Genomic DNA, 16,341 nt, shown 5'->3' on the forward strand with positions numbered 1-16,341 from the left:
GGTAACCAGATAATACTGGCGTTATGTCCATACCGATCTTTCATTATGAAATCACACAGAGTTTTATTTCCTATTCCAGAAGTTGGAGTCATTCAGTAAATAGTTCTCATCCAGGGGCGTGTCAAATAAAAGTTTACGTTTTTTCCCGTTTTTCAGTGTCACGAAAAGTTTCCCGTCAACACTATATGAGTTCTTAACACACTCCATTCGATAAGCTTCCTTTAGTTTCTGCTGATTTAGCCGTGTCAGAACCTCGAAAATGACAAAGCCTGAGCCTCTTAAGTTCCTCCGAGCGCGAATAATTTCCAGTTTCTTCCTGCGATGTGTGAACTTCACTATCACACATATGGATTAGCTGCTTAAGCTTTGTTGTACATGTGTGTAGATCTATTTGAATGTTATAGTAACTTGATTTTGATTTGTGTCATTATTTGAAAGTGTATAAGTGGAATGAAAGAAATTTAAGAGTAAGGTTGAAAGTGGCTTGATAGCTAATTTGATCTTCAGACATCACATGCATGTTAAATACATGTGTTGGATAAATAGATTACAGACTTAAATAGTTATATATATATCTATACATGTTTACTATGCAAGCTTAATTAAGTGTTATCATATTTTCAATTTGTCAAATAATCATAGTCATAAAAATAGTCAGTAAAAGGATGTGCCTGGTTTTAAGTAAACTTCAAACTCACAATCAAATGGTTAGTCAGATTTCCCTCCGATCCGATCATTACATGTAAGACAGCTGATTGTTACAAATAATCAATAGTCCATTATAACATTATTCTGCCAGAATTTATCGCATTGTTTGCCGGAATTGAATTATTTGATAATTTTAGAGAAATAAAGGCAGTCCTTTATCCCACAAGTCTAACAAACAAAAACATTTTTTTTGTTTCCAGCTCGATAAGGATGTACATTTTACTTCAAAAAGAGATAATGAACACTCTTTATATGAATAAAACACTACTTTCTTACATTTTTTCAATGTTTACAATGCACATTAAATTACAGAGTAAACGTCAATATATAACTGGAAACAATCTTTTTTGTATGTTAAACTTCATTAGGTAAATCATAATAACTTATGATGTAACCTAGCTAGTGTAACAATGCAAATGTCCTGTGGAAGAAAACAAGGGGGGGGGGATAAAAAATAGAATAATTGTCTTTAATTTAATATCAAAATTTGTCTTCATATTCAACAAACTGTAAACATGGTAATAATATACCTCATTATATATATCTACCTGTTATAATAATGCACTGAAATTTAAATATCTCCAGTTTCAATGTCAATCAAAATTCACAACCGAACCACACAAGTTTGTTAAACAGCAACAAACAATTACAATCTTATCGACCGTAGGAACGTATCCTTCAGGAGCAATCAGATAGTCCACCGGTATAGCTTCCGACAATATGATGTATTTGTTCCTCACAAACCCAATAACTCTTTCCACATGGATTCGGACATGTGCGATATTTCGTGTGGATTCTAATTCTAGGTGGGACAACTGACTTTTTCCCTTCGTGAAGCTGGGAATTGTAACCTCTGCATACATCAAACCAACACTGTCCTGAATATCGAATCCTCTGTCCGCTAGAACAACATCTCCAGGGATAAGCTTATCCTGGAAATCACTATTTTCAACAATGTATTTGTCACTGACACGTCCTCCCCAAGCTCTTCATAAGTATGTCATAGCTCCTTGTGGCGCTATTCCAATAAGAAACTTTATGGTATTGTGGTGTTTATAGGCGGACCACGACTTGGCTCTAGCTAGAAGGTCAGATGGTCTCTCTGTAAAAATTTCAAAACAGTCTATCACCACTGCAACTTTCAGGCCGAAGTGTTTTTTGAACTCCATGGGCATGGACATTCTCAGTTCCTTTCTTTGTGGCCAGGAAATACACTTTCTCAGTTTCCTATACATAATATCCAACACAGTAAGAAATGTTCGTGATGCCGTAGGCTGGGATACACCAAAAAGATATGCTAGGAATTGTAATGATAATCTCAAACGCAGTTTCATCAATAAGTTTATCAAATTTTGTGAATGGCACTCGCCCACTTTCAGGTATATCATCTTTGATAAAGTCAAACACAGTCATTAAAGTCAGAAATCCTGGCAGCCCAGTGAGGAAGCTTATTTTCTTATCATTTCCTCTCAGTGCATCCTCACTAAAAGCAAGTCCATCCAAAAGCTGCTGCTTTAACGATAGGTTTTCTGTTGTCCGTTCTTGACATTCAGCCAAGTAATTCCTAAGTAATTCCTCTCTTTGTCTGCTCTTTAGTTCCTCTGAACCTTGGGTTTCAGACCTTACAACTCCTAATTTCAAAAACAGCACTTTCTTTAAATTTCCTTCTGATGATGTTTGTTCATCCTCTTCAATGGTGCACGTACTTGCTGAAACTGAAAGATCAATCAGGGCTCTTGCTGCAATATGCTGTTGTCGTTTGTTCTGTCGCTGATTAGTCCGGTGAAAACGCTTACTGCTGCTTGATGTCAAAGAGCTGGTTTGTTCTTTTCCAGTTAGTTTTAATGAAGGTACCCAGTCAGGATTCAACTTGTCAAAACTTTTAGCTGGTTTACCTGTAAAAAAGAAAGAACTATGTAAACAAATCAAATAAAACAGAGTGTATGTGATTTTGTTCAAAGGAGGTGGTGCATGGCGGCCCACGGCCGAATCTTATTTTATGAATGATATTATGATAGACTTTTACCAAATACATGTCATTTTAGACACTAAAACGAAAATTGGCAAATGCTGTATACGCAGCGCCACCTAACATGATTTCTGTAAAAAATGTGTACCCTCCCTTTTAAATTCAATATATTTCTCGTACAAAAGTACTTGATAAATTTCATATTGCATTGATAGTCTCATGTGATGTTATATTTTATAAAAACATGTGTGTTTAGTATGAATTTGTATAATAGAAAGTGTAATTACAGCTTTTTTAACAAAATTATCAGTAAAAAAATTACCTTCTTGAAATTTTCTTTTATTTGTTAAGTAGATAAAATGTAATAATCGTTGGAGTACTATCAAATTTTGCTTTTAAAAAACATGTTTGCACATTAATCTTAATACACAACCAAAAAAAATCATCAAAAATTACTGGATAACAAAAGATTTTTGCATACAAAGAAAGTTCATGGAGTAAATTGTATTAAAAAACCAAGGGTTAAAAAGGAGCACCCTGTCTGACAGAAGCAGTAAAGTCTGATTGCATTGTTATTTTTGTTGCAAGTGTGCTTTTTTATTTAGGAACTGGCAATTAGAACAAAAAGCCATTACAACAACGGAATTTTATGTCACTGATGATGTAAATCTCATAATAAACTACACGAAGCTACATGGTGTGGTTACAATCATAATTAGATAAGCCCACAACATGATCAGTAAAACGTTGGTCATAAAATAATGTTTAATCGAACGTTTTGATGTACCTTTTGTAGCATTTGCCTCTATTTTTCAGTACTTTCGGTACTTTGATATGTTGTCCAAAATTTGGGGTGTATGCATTTAACATAATAAAATCTTGGCATATCCAGTAATTCACAAAATAAATTTGTTTCATTAAATGTTTATGAATATCCATAGATTATTTCTAACCGGAAATTTTGATAGTACTCCATTAATAACTTTGTGGTATTAGACTTTAAATGAAAAGTTAAAAACAATGATTTTCACAAAGAAGACATCAAATTAGGCTGAAATTTAATTTTAGTGTCACGGAGCGTGATGATTCATATACAAAATTAAACCTTAAACAAATGGGGTGAATTTGTTTCACAAATAGGAAATAAAAATGTGTTCTATAATAATTAGTGGTCAAAACATTAGCTTCTTATGCAGTTTGATGGGGAAATAATGAAATCACCAAAAAAAGAATATATACATTGAGGAATGGAAATTAATTCCTCCCACATAATCGGGAATATTATGCTTTTGACAAAAATATGTTTCCGGGAAAAAAATCGCCGTGGGCCGATTTAGCCCTCCTGTGCACCACCTCCTTTAAATTATAATGGATAACTTGTACATGTAAATCATTTTTAAGACAATTCATATATTTAAGCAGAAATTATTTGCAAAATAAGTAGTCATAAGTCACAAAGATCTACTAAACTTCTAAATGTAAGTGAACCACAACAAAGTTTTATTAATACAATTCAGTATGTATCGAGGATCAATGCAAGATATCTGTGCAATCTATACCATTTTTTAGTTTTTTTTTTTTTTTTTTTTTAAACATAATTTACATATTCTAGGTACAGGTGGTAAATTTATATCAAACATTCATCTTAATTCGTGATATTGAATATATTAATCTGATACAAAGTAGTGTCTATATATGCTAGGGGAATATAACCCATTAAATGGTTAAGACATGGGTCTATGCTAATCCCTGTAGTACACGTATAAATATTGTGTTATTGCAATTCATATTTGACTCAAAATGCGCTCCAGTGTATATATAGTAGGTTATATATATTAGTCCATGCCAGGAAATGTAGTGATAATTTTAAAACGCAGGCAATATTGAGACGTGTCCCTGTGGCAAACAGTCATAAATAACTTGTGCTATAAAGGGCCGATCTAAACGCCAATAGGCTATCAAAGTAATGGTTATAACACACGTCTCATCAAGATACAGTTTAATTTCCGAAGCGTAGTCATAATCAGTAGTGAATGTTACCTTCCACGAAATGATCCGAACAGACTTTTGAGTGAACTGACGGCGTGAAGCCCTTTCTTCCTATGGCGGCGATCCATTTCGTTCTTCTTTCCCTGCTCAGTTCCTCAGACCATTTGTCTTCATGTAGTCTAACTGTTGGAAAACCATAAAATCCACGCTTCGTACTGCTGTCTGCTCGATTGGTACAACCATAAACAACACACGTGTGAACCATTATGCGATTGTTTACATGTGCTGCGGGTGACTTATCATGACCTCAGGAAATGTTTGACCCACAAAATGGCGGCGGTCGCCGGATCACGTGATGTGTGACGTCATCAGAATTCTATCTATTGACACAGCTGGTTTGGTCGGCTTGTCCGCATATCTATAAAGGACAAATATAGAATAACGCCATCCTGAACTCATCGGGTATTGTCGCTGAAATGATTCCCCGAGGAGTTCCGGATAGAATAACACCGGGGACTTCACGCCGCTTACTCGTTCAACTCAAGGCTTAAGCTGCAGTCAAAGTGAGTTATATTACATTTTACCGCCAGGACCAGGACTTTTTAATATTATATCATGTTAAAGGTGACATTGGAGGTTATAGCTGTTCTACTATGACCAAATTTGTTGCTTGACAGGATCAGTATTCATCGTCAACCCAGACCAGCGTTCCATTGTTTTCGATAACAAATCTGTTATCTGGTAAGCTTCCAGTAGATCTACAGTCAATGTCATACGTGTTCAGTAATGTTTTAGAGACAGGCGACGTTTAAATATGCTACATGCATATTTATTTTCTTAATTGTTTGTTTGTTTAATGAAATTAGGCCTACTGTTTCGTTACCTTTAGTTGATGCATGTTTATGTTTTGAAATCTTGACCAGCTGATATTTTGTCTATGTCGAGGAGCAACGTTTTGAGAATCGTATCACATACATATTAGCTTACGGAGACACGAACTTTCAAGGAACTACTGACTGTACACGTACTTCAGTACCACTGGCAGTATATTGAACAATTTGTTTTCTATAATAGAATAATTTTTTTTCTCAAATTTTGAATGAAATATTTATATTCAAATGCTTTAAATTTTGAAACAAAAGTCTCTGACCTGCCCTTTATTGAGATGGTTCTTAGGACAGGGTCAACTTATATCATCTTTTGCATTAAAAGATAAATGAAGTAAATTTTCAAATATATTTGCCTCAAATACCATACGACATATTTATACCTTTCACTTTTATACACCGCAGAAACTAATATGCAAGAAAGCTGTTCTGACAAATTTAAGCTAAAATACTGTCAATTATTAGTCGCATTAAGTATAATTCAGTTACTTTGGGTGTAGAAAGATGTCATGTTTTGTTATTTTTTTCTTCATCTGTTGAAATTAAATTAATTTCGACTTATATTAATACGAAAGGTATAAGATGGAAAATTATTTGACAAAATCAAAGAGTTTCCAGCTTTAAGCTATCTCAATTTAACAAAATAGTCTATGTAGACATTTCATAAATCACGTAGTAAACTTTCAGATATATATAAGCTACGTTATTATAAATTCCATATCAACATATTTGTTAACATGTGCCAAAGAAAACATTGTGCGGGAAACCTGTTCTGACAAAATTTTACTAAAATTATGTCAATTGTTTCATTGCATTAAGTTAATTAACTAATTTAGGGTGTGGAACCATGTTGTATTTTTGTTTTATATATCTTTTGAGGTTAAATCAGTTTCAGCTTACTACAAAAGGTATTATACAAATGTAGAAAACTACTGGACAAAATTATGGAATTACCAATATTTTATTATCACTATTTTACAAAATAGTTTTTTTCTTCAAAATGTCATCTGCATAAAAGTAGCAATAAGTAAATTTTGAAATATCTTTGCTTTAAAATACCATACCAACATATTTCAACCTTTCGCTTACATATACAAAAAAAAAGTTTTTGAACTATTATGTATATATTGTGTCGCACGAAGTTAAATTCAATTATTTTGGGGTGAGGAACCATGTAGTTGAATTTTTTTTATATTTTTAATTTAAATTTATTTCAACTTATTGCTAAAGGTATTATAGAAAATTATGTGACAAATTCAAACAATGACCAGGATTTAATGATAGCAATTTTACAAAATAGTCTTCTTCGAAATGTCATCTGCACACAGGTAAAATACAGTAACACGGGGCCTAGTGTAAAAAGTTTCTATGTTTCTATTTTTAGGCCAATGCCGCCATAGGCAATTTTTTACATTAGGAAGCATGTTCTAAATTGTTGGCCAAAGACCATAGTTAATTTCCCTCTTTGTTCTATTGAAGAAACATATTCAGAATTTGGAAACTTTACATAAAATCTGGCTTATTTTCATATTGTAGAAAAATTCTCTCAATTTTAAAGTATTTTGATATTGGGATAACACAATTATCTTCAATATTCCCATCTTTTACAATTGCAACTGTGAAATAAGAAGAATTAGAAAGTTTAGACAGTTATTGTAATTGCAGACCTCAGACTGCATGAAATTACCCTCCATGATCTACTATTCTCTCAATTTCAAGCCATTTAGAGATATTGATAAAGAAACACATTTTCCGATAATTTTCACTTCTTTGGTACTATTACCCGTCTGTTAATGGGACTGGATGGCATGCAATGAGCCTCTTGTATGTTGTTCAGTCAGGTAGTCACCAACTACTACAAGGAGACCCAGCCACAGACTAAGAGATGCTACTGATTTTTCAGAAACCAGGCGAACTGGCCTACACTGCTACATTATAAGAAGTTTTAAACATTTATTTATAAAGATAACATGATTTTTTTTGCTTGGTAAACTTCATTTTCATAAATTATTGTTCCATTTCCTGGATGGCATATGGACAGACAGGCTTCCTGCATGTTGTTCAGAGGTAGTCACTAACTACTACAAGGAGACCCAGCCTCAAACTGACTCTGGCTATTCACAGGATGATAACCCAAGCAAATATATGTAAGAGTAAGAGATAATTGCCACTTAATTTTCAGAAACTGGGCAAACTGGCGTACACTGCTACCTGATAAAAGGTATTGACAAATAAAAACATGATTTATTATGCATGGTTAAGCTTACATAAATTATTGTTCAAATTCACATAAAACAATTTAAAACTTGCTAATGACCTTATTTTCATCTGTGATAAAAAAAAAGGGGGGGGGGGGGGAAATACCTCGCTCACCTGTTCTTGATATTTGATTTTTTATAATGTACCATTCATATTAATTAAATGCTTTTCCAGATATTTCCCTAAAGTTCTATTCATGATCGATCAATTATCGATATGATGATGATCGATCATGAACTCAAAAGTGATTCCCAACACTACTGAAGAAGTTGCAAAATTTTCAAATAAAAAAAAAATGTTATAAAAAATTTCTGAATCTGCTCAACATAGACCACTGACATTGTCTGACAAAGACACTGTTGGGATTATGTATATATGTTGTTTATATGGAGAATATCCAGAATATGGGGTAGTCGTTACAGCCCGTGGCAGATGTATACCTCGTGGCAAGTCGTATTTTGCCTACTCAAGTCGTTACGTTTACACCCCGTGTGCTATACGGTAAACAAGGCGATGATTGGATAAGGTAAGTCAGGTGAGGTTAACTGACCAATCGTTGCAAGAGTATGTCTGGGAGAGGGGTGTGAGGTCTGCGACATTGCAGTAACGTTTGCGGGAGTGGACCGAGTTGTTGGGTCCTGCGGGCCGTGTTGCGGCAATGACATCTCATGGTGAGGTGATAATTTGATACAGCAGGAAAGCTGGAGCCGTAAGGGTAAGTAATTTCCCGTAGCAAACCATTTATTTGTTCATATTTCGGGTTTTACAAGCGAACACAGACCAGTATTAACCACATGTCATACTGTACTGATATTATCGTGTTGCGAGAATTGTCGCGGTGAATTTTGTGGTATTGTGAAATGCATAGAAATTAAGAATAGCGGTATGTTAATGGCTAGGTGGTAAATTGTTGTTTTGTACCATAATTTATAGCTGACATGGTTGGGGCTTAGGACCGCCAGCTGAAACAGGGCAGTTAAACAGACCAGTTCGGGGCCATGTGAGGAGCCTAAGTGGTACAGTCGCACTCAAGCCATGTTATATGCATCAGAGGCGTCCGTCACCTGTGTTATGAAGTTCCGGTGTAAACTTCCGGAGTAACTACTTCCGGCGAGATGTCAGCAAGTGGTTGAACTTGGTTGTGAACCTCAGGAACGGAGTGTCGGTTCCGTCCTATGTATCTACAATTGCGGTAACGTACGGTATACTTTGTGTACGTCCAGTCGTAACATCGCCAAGGTTCCTGAAATACTCAGTCAGAAACTGAACAAGGAGGACTGGAGATAGTATCCAGTATATATTACTGAACACTACAGGTTCAGTTCTCGAACATTATATACCAAGTTATTGCTGCGTACCCTACGTAGTCAGTGACATTGTCAGTTGTCGTCGTAGCTGTGATGAACTGTCAGATGATTAGATTTTGCATATAATTGTGTTATAACTCAGTTGTGTATAAAAGTGTAACATTTTCACGTGTGCATTCAATCCTGGAATACAGACCAGTGTTACTGTGTACTTATTATGACTAGGAAATGTAATTGAATATTTCTGATTCATTCTACCCTAGAACTAGGTGATATTATCATAGGTAATTGGATAATTGTCTATAATTAATCAAGTAATTTGTATGATATAATTGTACTTCTTTCATAGAATAGGTAGAGCGAGAAAGAGGCCTATCTTGTGAGAGAGAGAGTGAAGCTATTCAAGTCATTGTAAATACCATTTACACTTGTTTCTTTTATTATTAAATTGTTGAATTTAGAATGTGGTGGTGTTGTATGTTTCCTGCAATAGAGCTTCAGTACTAGCCACTCGGTATCGCAACAGACACCGATACTCATTTCAAACAAAGAAACAATTTTCCTTCTCTCATTTGTATCATTATGTTCCACTGGGGAATTAATACAAAAATGGGATTTTCCTCATGCAAGTGTGATTTATTAACAATTTTCTCCAAGATTAATATTGGGGCGAGCAAATTCTCCTCAAATCCTGGATATTCCTATCTGAATAAGTTAATCCCAATTTTTCGAGGATATATTGTCCAAATTTAGAAATTGTTCGATTGCAATGAATTTTGGTATGTAGGTACATCAATGGTCACCGGTTACTCTTATAACCTTTATCTTTTGTAACAAAATGGTTGTCATTTTCTGGTCTTTAATTGGTCCAAATTAAGATATATTGTCTGTCTGATTTTAATGACATTTGATATGTGTATATATATAGATACATCATGGGGCACCAGTCTTTCTCTTAAATTCATTTTCACATTTCAACAAAATGGTTGCCATTTCCTGGACTCTGATTGGTCCAAATTTTGTTATTGTCTGACTTTGATGAAATTTGCTGTGTAAGTACATCTATGGACACCTGTCACACTTGTAACCTCATATTCACATTTAAAGAAAATGGCCGCCATTAACTGGCCTCTGATTGGTCAAAATTAAGATGTGGGATTTTGATGAAATTTGATAATGATACAGGTACATAATGGGACACTGTTTACTCTCATCACCTCACTTAAACGTTTTAACAAAATGGCCGCCATTTATACTGACCACTGATTGGTCAACATTTAGATATTGTCGGATTTCAATGAGATTTGGTATGTAAGTACATAATTGGACACCGGTCACTCTTGTAGCCTCACTTTCGCATTTAACAAAATGACCGCCTTTTCTAGGCCTCTGATTGGTCCAATTTAAGATATTGTCCGATTTTGATGACATTTGATATGCAGGTACATCATGGGACAGCAGTTACTCTTGTAACCTCACTTTCACATTTAAACAATATGGTCGCCAATTGCTGGCGTCTAATTGGTCAAAATTAAGATATTGTTCGATTACGATTGAATTTGGTATGTAGGTGTATTAGGGAACTGCAAATTCGACTGTATGGGTTTCGTTGCCATGTGAACAACACAGTTTTTTATTGGTCGAAATGAATATATTAAGCGGTTTTGATGAAAACCGTGCTGAAAAGGAGTTATCGCCCCTCACTACACTTCATTCTTTCTGTAACACTCCTTTAGGTGTCACCCCACTAGTATGATGATATGCATAAAAAATGAAAAAAAATAAATGTACACTATAATTGGTATATTCAGTAGTGAATATTACATACAGGCTTCATATTTGTTAAAACAAAATTCAATCAATTGGTTCCGGATTTTAAATTTCCGGATTTTCCGAAAGTGTGTTTACACAGGAAATTTAGTTTTGCCTATAGCGAAAAATGGAAGCCCCCCAATTTCAGAATTGGGCATTTTTACAGTACACTGCTACCAAAGAGAAAACGAATAAGTAATGAAGGAATCGAATAAGTAATGGGGAAATTGAACAAGTAATGATGTTTGGATACGGTATAGAATGGTGGAATGAGCATTGAGAATGCTTAATAATTAGTTTTGAACCATTTAAAGTGTTTATTAGTAAAAAGAAATGGAATAAGTAATGAAGGAATCGAATAAGTAATGGCGGAATTGAACAAGTAATGAAGGAATTGAATCAGTAATGAAGGAATTGAATCAGTAATAAGGTATGGATAAGGAATGAAATGGTCGACTGGATGATGGGAATATTTAATAATAAGTTTTGAACCATTTAAAGTGTTAATTAGTCAAAAGAAATCGAACAAGTAATGAAAGAATCGAATAAGTAATGGAAAAATTGAACAAGAAATAATGTATGGATAAGGAATGGAATGGTGAAATGAGCATTGATAATGCTTAATAATTAGTTTTGAACCATTTAAAGTGTTTATTAGTAAAAAGAATCGAATAAGTAACGGAATAAGGAATAAGTAAGAAATTTGTAACGATTGAATCGAATAAGTAATGGAAAGGGGAATAAGTAATAAACTTCACGGAGGTGTTAGTGAATACAAATGAATTGATAAACTTATGTTCAACTCTTATAGTTTTGTATATGTGACGTCTTTCTATAAAAGACGTACTAAAGAACAATGGGTCAAGGGTCACGTAGTTGTTTGAAACATGTATTAGACATGTTATACCACGAGCCTTATCCAAAAAGGCAAACTATTAATAATAAGATGTCATTTCGGGATGTTGATTGTTTCCACTGTGTATGAAAGTCATATCTTACATCCGAACTCTGTATATCTACTACACACCGAGTCCCTGGAGAAGAAGGGGTATAAAAGGGAGCAAATGAGAATTAATATGAATCGATGAGGCATATGATGTATGTTTTGGTCAAATTCAAGTATCAAATGACATGGCATGAAGTCTGTCATCAACATAATCATCAGTTGTCTCTGTGTCTTCTACACAAGCAGTTTGTCCTTCTATACATGCTTCGTTTTCCTCAATGTAATGTTTCCTTCATTCGTCAATTTCCACATCTCTGTACCACTTGTTTTCTGTCTCCAAAAACTTAATTGCTTCTTTAAGACGACTCGTGTTTATAACATGATAACGATAATGACCCTTGTATGAAAGTTTTCTCTGAAGTTTAACTCGTAACAATTGATTATCCTTTTTACACATTGGTAAGTCTCTGATAGATATATTTTTATTCTGCAGGTACAAATAAAATAGGTCCGTGAACTCCATGCTGTCTACCTTTAGGTAAAGGTATCATTTTCATAAATGGTACAATAATATATGTCAAATGATGTTAAATGTCTTTTAATTGGATTTAAACATCGCAGTTCTTCAGGAATTGATTTCGACTCCATTGTGATACCAGAAGCATCAGATGAAAGTTTACCCTTTTGAATTTCCATTTGAATATATATAGGACTCCAAAAGTGACATCTACTTTATACACTTTAGCACCTGTGTTTATATTACAAACTAATAGAGTGATTGAAAACATCTTCAACACAACGGTAATTCTAAGGAACACATGCACCACATGGCGTTTCAAGAATGGGAATCAAACATAAAATATACACTATTCTCTTTAAGAACTATTAACGTATTCCCTTTGAATGTGATCACTGCACTGTGACGTTTACGTTCATACAATACAGAAACCAAACCAGAACCACAAACAATAACGTATAATTCACCTGTATGTCCAAACCTTCCTTCAAGTGTTTCTTTGGAATCTAACTTGTATAATTTCCCGTAACAATCGAATTCGCTCGGCAATCCATCAATAATCTACAGTAACTGTCCGCTGTTTGAGATCTGTTATATCACACACTATGTTATTTACTACAGTAACTGTCCGTTGTTTGAGATCTGTTATATCACATACTATGTTATTTACTACAGTAACTGTCCGTTGTTTGAGATCTATTATATCATACACTATGTTATTTACTACAACAACTGTCCGTTGTTTGAGATCTGTTATATCACACACCATGTTATTTACTACAGTAACTGTCCGTTGTTTGAGATCTGTTATATCACACACTATGTTATTTACTACAGTAACTGTCCGTTGTTTGAGATCTGTTATATCACACACTATGTTATTTACTACAGTAACTGTCCGTTGTTTGAGATCTGTTATATCACACACTATGTTATTTACTACAGTAACTGTCCGTTGTTTGAGATCTGTTATATCACATACTATGTTATTTACTACAGTAACTGTCCGTTGTTTGAGATCTGTTATATCACATACTATGTTATTCACTACAGTAACTGTCCGTTGTTTGAGATCTATTATATCATACACTATGTTATTTACTACAACAACTGTCCGTTGTTTGAGATCTGTTATATCACACACCATGTTATTTACTACAGTAACTGTCCGTTGTTTGAGATATGTTATATCACATACTATGTTATTTACTACAGTAACTCTCCGTTGTTTGAGATCTGTTATATCACACACTATGTTATTTACTACAGTAACTGTCCGTTGTTTGAGATCTGTTATATCACACACTATGTTATTTACTACAGTAACTGTCCGTTGTTTGAGATATGTTACATCATACACCAAGTTATTTACTACAGTAACTGTCCGTTGTTTGAGATCTGTTATATCACATACTATGTTATTTATTACAGTAACTGTCCGTTGTTTGAGATATGTTATATCACATACTAAGTTATTTACTACAGTAACTGTCCGTTGTTTGAGATCTGTTATATCACACACTATGTTATTTACTACAGTAACTGTCCGTTGTTTGAGATATGTTATATCACATACTATGTTATTTGCTACAGTAACTCTCCGTTGTTTGAGATATGTTATATCACATACTATGTTATTTACTACAGTAACTCTCCGTTGTTTGAGATCTGTTATATCACACACTATGTTATTTACTACAGTAACTGTCCGTTGTTTGAGATCTGTTATATCACACACTATGTTATTTACTACAGTAACTGTCCGTTGTTTGAGATCTGTTATATCACACACTATGTTATTTACTACAGTAACTGTCCGTTGTTTGAGATCTGTTATATCACACACTATGTTATTTACTACAGTAACTCTCCGTTGTTTGAGATCTGTTATATCACACACTATGTTATTTACTACAGTAACTGTCCGTTGTTTGAGATCTGTTATATCACACACTATGTTATTTACTACAGTAACTGTCCGTTGTTTGAGATATGTTATATCACATACTATGTTATTTGCTACAGTAACTGTCCGTTGTTTGAGATATGTTATATCACATACTATGTTATTTACTACAGTAACTGTCCGTTGTTTGAGATATGTTATATCACATACTATGTTATTTACTACAGTAACTGTCCGTTGTTTGAGATCTGTTATATCACACACTATGTTATTTACTACAGTAACTGTCCGTTGTTTGAGATCTGTTATATCACATACTATGTTATTTACTACAGTAACTGTCCGTTGTTTATTTGTGTTACACAACTTCTTAACCGGAAGTGTAGATGTATTCTGATTTCCTAAAGATTATGTTACCGTTTAGATTAATTGTACGTAACTTCGGAGCCGTACTGCATACACTATAAGATATTACCGCGTATGCGCTGCCATTATGATACATCAAACATTGCGTAATCACAAGGTATCCTCTACTATAAGCCTAGGTATGTCTATCCAAGCATATGAAGGTATCCTCCAGACGCCTCCACAAGAATATTTCTGCCATTAGTTAACACCGGAGCACTTCATCAATCTAGTGCAGCTCTCCTCCTGGGGCTTCAATACCGAGATTTCTACCATAAGTTCTCTACCCATACATATGTAAGTATCCCCAGGAGGCTTCAGAAAGGATAGTTTTACCATTACATACGTAACACCGAGGCAAGTAACCGGGGAATCTCTACCCATACATATATAAGTATCCCCGAGAGGCTTCCGAAAGGATAGTTTTACCATTACATACGTAACACCGAGGCAAGTAACCGCGGAATCTCTACCCATACATATATAAGTATCCCCGAGAGGCTTCCGAAAGGTTTTTTCTTCTCATTACAATGTAGTAGGTGACGTTGAGAGTACACATGCACCCAAGTAACCAAGGGAGGTGTTCTATCACTAGACAACCACAGGGATGCACTACCAATATGTACCCACCAAGACCTGTTTTATAATGAAATAAACCCGACGGGTCTCTCACTAGCCCGAGGGTCTCTCACTAGCCCGAGGGTCTCTCACTAGCCCCAGGGTCTTTCAAACATTAAGCATCCATGGCGTAAACGTACGGTCTGCCTACTATAGCTATTACGATAAATTATAACAAAACTTGTGAATATTTCAACGTCGACATAGGCTATGTTGTATAAAGATAAAAGTCTGACATTTGATATGCAAAGAGCATACATGTTTTTTAAAGTGTCTCATAAGTCGAATACGGCTGGATACCATGTACAATTTTAACAAGCTTTTAGCGTTATCCTCATTGTGCATTTGTAATATGATGTGTGACACTCAAATGAAATATTATTGTATTGTACTACAGTACAGTATTACGTATCATAAGGATACATGTAATTTACTATTGAATAATCACATTCTACTGTAAAGCCATATTAATCACACCAGATGTTTACACAAGATTGGGGCCGCGGTGGCCGAGTGGTTAAGTTGTCCCGACACTTTATCACTAGCCCTTCACCTCTGGGTTGCAAGTTCGAAACCTACGTGGGGCAGTTGCCAGGTACTGACTGTAGGTCAGTGGTTTTTCTCCGGGTACTCCGGCTTTCCTCTACCTCCAAACCTGGCACGTCCTTAAATGACCCTGCCTGTTTAATAGGACGTTAAACAAAATAAACCAAATAAACCAAAATTACACAAAATTACCACGAGATCCTCTCTAGTGGCAGGTATTGTTCCTTACCAATGTTTAACCATAAAAGGCGCTCAATGACTACCTTGCTACCACTGATATAATTGACATCATGTCTAGTAGCTGTGTTTCATCTTCACCTCTTGTGTTACATTATGCGCCATCACATGTAGCTACATTTACATTGGTCAATATCTCCATACTTTGAGTAGAGTGTGACATGTATTATAATAGTCTCGAGTATCCCTGGTCATTCAAAATTTACTTTCAGATATTCAATGCACGTTCCCCAGG

General features: G+C 34.8%; 1 long non-coding RNA gene across 1 annotated transcript; it reads left to right on the forward strand.

The window, feature by feature from the left end:
• The first annotated feature begins 8,363 nt into the window (after positions 1–8,363).
• Positions 8,364–9,579, forward strand: LOC117326770. Its single transcript, XR_004532503.1, has 2 exons — positions 8,364–8,527; positions 8,746–9,579. It is a non-coding gene; the product is annotated as an uncharacterized LOC117326770 (long non-coding RNA).
• Positions 9,580–16,341: the final 6,762 nt, after the last annotated feature.

Source organism: Pecten maximus, chromosome 5 (assembly GCF_902652985.1).
Source record: "Pecten maximus chromosome 5, xPecMax1.1, whole genome shotgun sequence".
Lineage (NCBI taxonomy): Eukaryota > Metazoa > Mollusca > Bivalvia > Pectinida > Pectinidae > Pecten > Pecten maximus.